Source organism: Pteropus medius, unplaced genomic scaffold (assembly GCF_902729225.1).
Source record: "Pteropus medius unplaced genomic scaffold, Ma_sr-lr_union100, whole genome shotgun sequence".
Taxonomy (NCBI): domain Eukaryota; kingdom Metazoa; phylum Chordata; class Mammalia; order Chiroptera; family Pteropodidae; genus Pteropus; species Pteropus medius.
In genome coordinates this window covers 2,021,667-2,030,373 of record NW_024351730.1, presented here as the reverse complement: position 1 = coordinate 2,030,373, position 8,707 = coordinate 2,021,667, and the positions used below count along the sequence as shown (strand labels likewise).

The following is an 8,707-nucleotide window of genomic DNA, read 5'->3' as shown; positions in this document are numbered from 1 at the left end:
TCCAGGGGCTCACTAAGCCCCTTGGTTCTGCTTCTAAAATTCTTTCAAAAAGCACTTAATGAGGCCTGCTATGTGACAGACTCCAAGCTTGACATGGAGGATAAAAAACAAATATGACACAGACTCATAGACCGCAGGAGAGACAGACACGGAAATCATAGTACAGTGTTTGTATCAAACGGGCAGAAGCCAAGTCAATCACACGGAGTAAGGAGGGGACCTAAAGCAGAAGGGGTCTAGAAAAGGTTCCCTGGGAAAGGTAATTCTGGCCTTAAGTTTTGAAAGACAAGGAGAAGTTGGCTAAGTGGGGGAGGGGATTCTAGGCAGCAGCAGAAAGTGTATGAAGCAACAGGACAGTGCAGAGACTAGTTCAACACGAACAGAATGAAAGCGCCAGTGGGGGAGATTGTGAAAGATTTGGGCTAGAGAGGCAGAGAGGCGTGCTAAGGAAAGGATCTGAACTTGACCCTGAAATCCAGAGAACCATGGTACAATTTTAGGCAGAAGTAACATAGTGAGATTTAGAAGATAACACTATGGCAACTAGACAGAGGATGATCAGAGGGGCAAACTAAAAGCCGGAGATTAATTAGGAGACCATTACATACATATAGGAGAAAAATGAGATTCTGAACGGAGGCAATGTTGTGGAGGAAAAGAAGAGGAAGGATGACTTAAAGAGACCATCTAAGATTTGATGACTGACTAGGAATGGGAGGGAAGGTCATCTTCTGAGACCTAGAGAAGAGCTGTAGAGAAGGAAGAGTTAGAAAAGCACTGGACTGAGAAAAAAATCTGAAGAAGTTGGGGGAAGGAAACTGACTAGAGATATACAGAAAAGGTGGTACCCCATATAAAAACCATGGACCTGTAATACTCTGACTCTCTCAGATGTGTAGTTTTCTGCCGTTATCAGTGAGTAGTCCAGGTGCCAGTCAGCTGTAGCTGAGAAGTCAAATGGCACCCTCTTGAAGTCATGTAAACTTTTTCTAAGACCACCGCCCAAGTTCTGGTCCTTCAGAATTACCTGAATTACATATCCCCCTAGCTGAGGTAAAATGCCACATCCTCTCTACTCCTCACATATCATTTATTCCATATTTTTTTATTCCATATTTTTACAGCACTTATCACTCTCTGACATTTTGTGTGCGTGTGTGTGTGCGTGTGTGTGTGTCTGTCTACACTTAGGCTGCCATAACAATATGACAGGCAGGGTAGGTTAAACAACGTTTATATCTCACAGTTCTAGAGGCTGGAAAGTCCAACATCAAGGTGCCAGCAAGTAAGTTTTATTCTGAAGACTCTTCTCTTGACTTGTAGTTGGCTGCCTTTTCACAGAGTACTCACATGGCCTTTCCTGGGTGGGTGTGTCTGTGAGGAAACAGAGGGAATGAGAGAGAGATCTCTCTTCCTTTTTTAATAACACCATCCTTAAGACCTCATATACCCTTAATTACCACCTAAAGACCCTATCTCCAAACATAGTCACATTGGGGGTTAGGGCTTCAAAATATCAATTTTGGAGGGATGATTTAAAAGATCCTCTTATTACAAAAATACTAAAATATAAAATATCCTCTATTGTACATTCCATATAGCCAATTGATCTCACACAATATTTTTGTTGATTTTTGCTGAACTCTTGATTCCATAGCAACATATGGTTGCAATTGATGAACCACTGTAATTCAATGAATATCGCTTGATATTTTTGTTAAGGAATAAGATGAAAGTGAAACAACTAAGACATATATTGAAACTTCATTCTTTCAACAATGATATGATCAACTTCTTTGTTGGACTGAATATAGTTTTTGAATACTAAAAGAATATTTACTGAATTTTGAAGCGCTATTCATAATGTAACAGCTACAGACATAATGCACTTTTAAGTTTAATCAGTATTATTAACATTCTCTCCATCACTTTTAAATCTAAACAGTCAATGAAACAATAAATGAAACCATGGTTTGTAGTGTTTGCCTATACTGCCATGGTTAATATGCTCCCACCATGACCTATTTCAATTACTAACATAACATCGCTAACATGGAGTTGGTAAGAGACATGTGTAACATACTATTATATATTACTGTCATGCAGATTCAGTACACATTAATAACCTCAAGAACACAGATAATGGTAAGATATTGTAAAAATAATTAGGAATTAATGAGTTTTGAATATTTGTTATCTGTTTTTAATATAACTCATTGTAAATTTATACAATTTAATAATAGTTGTGCATAACAAACAACTTACAAAATTCTTCAAAACTTAACAATCAGTTCTTGCAAGCCAATATGAGCTGGTTCCAGCATACCACTATGTGCCATTGTTCATGATATTCTCCCAGCCCTTCCCTCCACTTCCTTTAAGTATCTGAATTTTTCTTAAACTTTAATGCCCACTCAATCCTACTGCCCAGTAACGCTGTTGCCAATAATCTCTCCTTTTCCCATCAGAAAAATACCCCGTTGAGCCCCCTGACTATATTCTTATTATATTAAGGACTTATTTAATCCTCTTTTCTATTAGAATTTGGTGATTTTATGTTCATATCAAGGTCATAAGTTTCAAGAAAAAAACATGAGAAATTAACGGAGTAGAAGAGGCTGGAGGACTTTTGGTTGACGGTCTTATATACAGTATTTATAATTAAAAAAATTTAACTAGTCAGTTAAAAATAAATACATTAAAAATGGTCATAAAATAATAGTAATAATAGACTCTTCAGTGGATGCTAAAACCATTGAGTGAAATGTAGATGGGTGTACAATATTGCCACAGTTCCAAAGTATCGCTCCAGAGATTTTTTAAAAAACTAATTACAAAAGGAAAGATAAGTCTTTCTCCATGGAGCAACATGGACGTTAAAACCTTTACCAATAAATCAAATTTAGTGTCACGAATATAGTGGGTTATTTTGACACTGTCTCCTGATGCGATGTAATACAATATTCACAATATTCCCTATAAGAAAATCTTGGCAGAATGTTTACTCTGAATCTAGTCAAGCCCTTCAAGTCCTAATTTCCAATTTCCAGATAATGTAAAGAGACAGAGTAACAAGTAAAACAATACCATGAGACAAAAATCAAAATGCAGGCCCTTCTATAAAATAACTGGCTTGGACTCTAAAAGTATTATACAAGGTGGAAGAGCTATTTCAAATTTTTAAAATGTACAAAGTCAATAACAACCAAGTACATGGTTTAATTGTCTTGATTCTAGAATTGGGAAACAACAATAAAATAAATTTGGGAATAATTATAGATATTGAATATGAGATGGATATTAGTTGACATTATGTTGTTATTGTTAACTTTTTAAGGGGTGTGTGACTTAGAGGTAAAGTTTTAGGATGTATGCAACTTACATTCAAAAGTTTCAGCACAAAAAAGTATCTAGGTAGATGAATGAACAGATAAAAACAGAAGCAAGTATAACAAAATATAAATAATCATTGAATCAACGTGAAAGATGTGTACTCATTCAATTATTCTCTGATCTCATCTCTAAATTTCTCATATTAAAAAGTTTAGAAGAAAATAGAAGTACTCTTGTTATAGCAATGTAATGCCTTCCGAGTTTTAATATGCCAAAAATTATGTAGTACTTTGCTATCAAGTATTATATTTAATGATTGATCAACTGACAAATCAGTTTGGTCCTCCAGTAGTGTTGAGAACAAATAAAATTTAAAGTGACTGGTAGCAAAATATGCCACTTTGGCGTAAGGATTATTTTAAGCTGAAGGCAGTTGAGAAGCAGCAGCTACAAGAAAAGCTCTCTGCCCTTTCCTTGTTTGCCTAAGAACAGGACATAAATTTGTAAGGTTGGTCCCCTCCTCTTTCTATCAAAAGTGGCAAAAGTTATCCTTATCAGCCCAGAGATGGCAACAAAGCAATCTACATAACCAACTTAACTAACTAACCCTTACCTTCTATTAATTCTATGTATTTGTCTTCCCACAATTTTCCACCCTAGAAACTCAAAGTTCTTTTCTTTTGTCTTGTCACTTCTTTTAAAATGTATTATTCTTTTGTTAAGATGCTACATAAGCCCAAATTCTAACCATCCCTTTGAGTTACTCTTCGCTAGGTACTCTCATGTATATGCATCATGCACATGTTAATAAACTTTGGTTTATTTTTCTCTTGTTACTGTCTTATGTCAGTCTAATTTACAGCACCCTAGCCAATGAACCTAAGATAGATAAGGGGAAAAGATATTCTTCCTTCCCTATGGAAGTTGCCTGGATTGCAAATGGATTTGTTCCAGTTATTAGAGTCTTATTTTTTTTCCTCATTACCTAACCTGATATTCCAAATAGTTCCTTTACTGCAGTGGGAAATTTGAACACCTACTAAGATTTATTTATTTTTAATTTTTTTTTTTTAAACACCTACAGCACTTGGTATTCTTAGGTGGTCTCTCATCCAAAAACTAACCAAGCCAGACCCTGCTTAGCTTCCGAGATCATAGGAGATCGGGCACATTCGGGGTGGTTTGGCTGTAGACTGAATAGCTACTAAGATTTAGAACTTTGAGTAGGATGCCTTTCAAAATGTGAAAAAGGAGGAGGGAAAGAATCAGTGTGATAAGTTCTCAAAAAGATAACTTTTTGAAAAGTAAATACATGAAAGTTAGAGTGTGGTTCATTCCATTAAAAATATCAGTGTCATTTCATCTTTTAGAATATTTTTTTGTATTCCCAGGGGTACAAATGTCACAAAGTTAATCTTTTGCCATATTTACTTTAGAGTTTTTCTTTGTTATAAAACAATACATCTACAGTTAAAACCCATCCCCATTCTTAACTATAAGTTACTGTATTCTTTCTTTTCATGGTTTTAAACTTATTACATGTGTATTTATTACCTATGTACATGCACAATAAATAATATACTATACAGTTTTCTATCCTTTTACATTTTTAATAGGTGGCATCATATTTTATCTATCTTCTTGCAACCTACTTTTAAAGTCAACATTGTGTTTCAGATACATATTACTACACCTAGGTTTAGTTCATTTAGTCTAGCTATCTTATAGTATTCTATTTATGAATTACCAAAATAAATGTTATCTTAATGATGGACATTTAGTTTTTCACCTTTAAAATCAATTCTGCAATGAACAGCTTTGCATGTTTATCTAGAGTAAATATTTAGAAGTGAAATGGGTAGGCCATAGGGTAGCTTCAACTTGATGTATTAAGATAACTGTAAATATACTTCCCTAAGTGGTTGTACATAGTTTTTGAGAATATCTCTAATCAGTGCCAACATATGTTATTTTTGGTTCTTACCAATCTTGTGTGTATGAAATGGTATACTGTTAGTGTTTTAATTTGCATTTCCTTGAGTAGCAGTGAGGTTGAGCATCTTTTCAGAACTTTATTGGCCATTCAGGTTTTCTCTTCTGTTGCCTCTTTTTCTGTTGTGTTGTTTGTCTTTTGTTATGTTCCATTATTATTGGTTGGAGTTTTAAAAATTTATCTTTAAATGTTAAAATTATGTTTTGATATTTGTATTTTGTTATGAGTTGAAAAATTTCCCTTTCCTTTAAAAAATGAATAAAAATAGTAAGTGAATATATGGAGGAAGGATGGAGAAACAATCTGTCCCACAACCTTAGACTCCATGCTGAACTATAAACTGCCAGGCCACGGCTCCATGAAGCTGCTAAATTAAGATAAATGAAAAGGGGACACAAACCATGTTGCTTTCCAAATGGTTCATGGTTTGCTTTCTTGATTTATGAAAGATGATACTCTCCATTAAAACTCTTTATAATAGTTTGACTTTATATTGCTGACTGAATCACCTTAATCATATTATTCTAATAATTAAGTTATTTCGATTTCATTCTTTTTGCTTCTTCTGCATTCTCAGATGTGCTGAAGATAGACTACAAAGGACCACAGATGTAGGCCTACAGTGGAGGTTCTAGAAAGACTTCAAAGGAGAAATAATTTGATTTTAATGTATAAACATAAAGGATAACAATTTATCTGATTTGTGCTATAGTTATTCTTACAAATGGTGCTCACATTTAGTAACGACTAGATTTTCTTCTTCTGTTGTCTCTCTCTAGAGCATAAGTATCTTAAAGATCAACTATGTTTTCCCCATTTCTGTATCATTCCAACGAGGCTATAGATGCTGAAGTAAATTCCAAGACAGTGTTTCAGGCAACTTATGGACAGTATAAAATATACCAAGGTCATGGTAGAAGTCAAAGCCACTTTGCCAGGATATTTGTTTCTGTAAGAGCTTTCAGTGGTTCATGTTAACTATTGAATGCAATGATTATCATTTTTCTTCTGCAAGAAATATCATGAATAGTTTTTGTTTTGTGTTATGTTTAATGTATGAATTATATTTAATCCCCTTTCCTTTTTTTGTTTTTGTTTAGCAATTGGAATTTGTCTTACCTGCCCCCGACCAAAGGTATTTTTTTACTTTCTTCTTTGATCAGTCTGTTTGATAGTGTTAAATTAATTAAACACGGAAACCATTAGACTGAGTTGGTTCTAATACCTTATCAGCCTATTTAAGCCAACCCAAATCTAAGCTGGTAAATGCCTTAACATTAAGAAAGCAAAACCTAAAGACAACCAATTACAAATGGCCCACTAGATTTTTCCAGATAAGGCAAATGTTTAAGTTATAGCCAATTAAATAATTTTCTTGCTTTACTTCTGCCTTTTCTCTATAAACGTCTTTCTCCTTGCTCCTGTCAGTGGAGTGCTTCTAACCACTTCTGGTTGGGTGCTGTCTGATTTGAATCGATTTTTGTTCAAATAAACTCTTAAAAATTTAATATTCCTTTGCTTATCTTTTAACAGTAGTGAGATAACTTACCAAACATACATGGTTGTCTTAGTCAGGACTCTCTTGGTGTCAAGTAACAGGAATTAAGCCCAAACAGACTTATGAGGGAAAGGGGGCAAAATAATTGAGTACTTTGAAAAGCCCATAGGTAAATAATCTTGTAATAGACATGATTGGACTTAGGAGTACAAATGATATCAAAAGAATCTGTGTTCTTGTGTCTACTTCCCTCTGAGTTGTCTTCATTGACAAGCTGATTCTTCCTCAACTCCAGTCCATATTCCAGCAAGTTAGCAAGACAAGTTCATAGAAAGTGTCTCTCACCTCATACATTCAAATAGTTATCCCAGTTGATCCTCAGTGTGTCAAATCTGGGTCCCATAAATTCTTAAACGTATCATTGAGCCATTCATCCAGTTTTGTCTGAATGGAGTAGTAAGAGGAATATGTGTGGGATCAGCTGCATCTGAAACTCTAAATGTTGCTATGAAAAGAATGAGCTATGGATGCCAGGAAGGAAAAACAATATAGTTCCACTTTAATCTTCATTTTTTATCTGATGCTTTTTATACTTTTGCTTTTTTCCCCAGTGTCTGTCAATCGATTTCTACTTGATAAGAGTTTCTACAGGATGAGGGTCAAGTCCTGTTACCCAGCTTATATTAATTGAAGGAAAGAAAATTCTGCTGTAACACAATCCCTGAAGCTGAAGCAGTTGGATACCAAGAGGCCATTACTCCTTTTGTCTAGAAATTGGCTGATGGAGCAAGAATTGATTCTAGAGTTATTGATGATTTGGCTCTCCCCAGTTTTCAAGGGAGATTCTACCGAACTATCAAGTCATCAATTTGCTCATTTCTTCTTCCATCGGAGATTAATGATCCTGTGGTCGAATAGGGCATCTTTGTAATTGCTAAGTGCTGAGTCACTCAACTTTTATTTGCTGCCCGAAAAGTAAGTTCCATAAACTCTACTGATATAGCATGAGTATGAGGTCTTAATTGTGTGTGTGTGTATACCTTTGTCTTCAACTGGGCTATTTTTAAACTGTAAATTGTGATTAGCTGATAGCAATGCAACTAATTCCTGTCTATTGCGTTAGTTTCCTACTGCCGCTTTAAAAAATTACCCGGTACCTTAAAACAACACAGATTTACTACTTACAGTTCTGGAGGCCAGAAGTCCCACACAGATCTCACTGCACTCTACTGAGGCATCTTCAGGGCTCTACTTTTTTCTAGGGGGTAGAGGGAAAAATTCATTTCCTTGCCTTTTTCAGCTTTTAGAGGCCACAACATGCCTGGGTTCTTGGACCCCTTTTTCCATCTTCAAAGCCTACAATCTTGCATCTTTCTGATCATTCTTCCGTGTTCACAGCTCCCTCTGATGCTCCTCTCCTTATCCACTTTTACGGACACTTTGGATTACATTGGGCCCACATGGATAATCCAGGATAATCTCTCTGTAATAAAGTCAGCTGATTAGTAATGTTAATTCCATCTGCAACTACAATTCCTCTTAGCCATGTAAACTAACATATTTATAGATTCTGAAGATTAGGATGTGGAGGTTGGGAGAGGAAGGCATTATTCTGCCTTCCACATCTGTAGACATACAAGTCAGTTCTGCCTGGTAGCAGTTGAATTGATTTTCCTACCCACCCACTCCTATAGAAAAACCCAGTTTTGCTTCCATTTGTAAATTCATTCCAATATTCCTTTATTTCATATAAATTTGTAGTTCTTTGACTTCTCCTTTGAACCAATTTTAACAAATTTCTCATTTCTCTCATTATTTAATGAGTTACATAAAATCTTAGACATGTTTTTATTTTATACACAATATAAAATAATATTTTATAA

The 8,707-nt window shown here is 35.0% G+C and overlaps 1 long non-coding RNA gene and 1 pseudogene across 1 annotated transcript; one reads left to right on the top strand and one right to left on the bottom strand.

Moving 5' to 3' along the window:
- Positions 1-4,408: 4,408 nt before the first annotated feature.
- Positions 4,409-4,527, bottom strand: LOC120588606 (uncharacterized; annotated as a pseudogene).
- Positions 4,528-6,420: 1,893 nt separating this feature from the next.
- Positions 6,421-7,829, top strand: LOC120588360 (uncharacterized). Its single transcript, XR_005649234.1, has 2 exons — positions 6,421-6,461; positions 7,436-7,829. It is a non-coding gene; the product is annotated as an uncharacterized LOC120588360 (long non-coding RNA).
- The last annotated feature ends 878 nt before the right edge of the window (positions 7,830-8,707 follow it).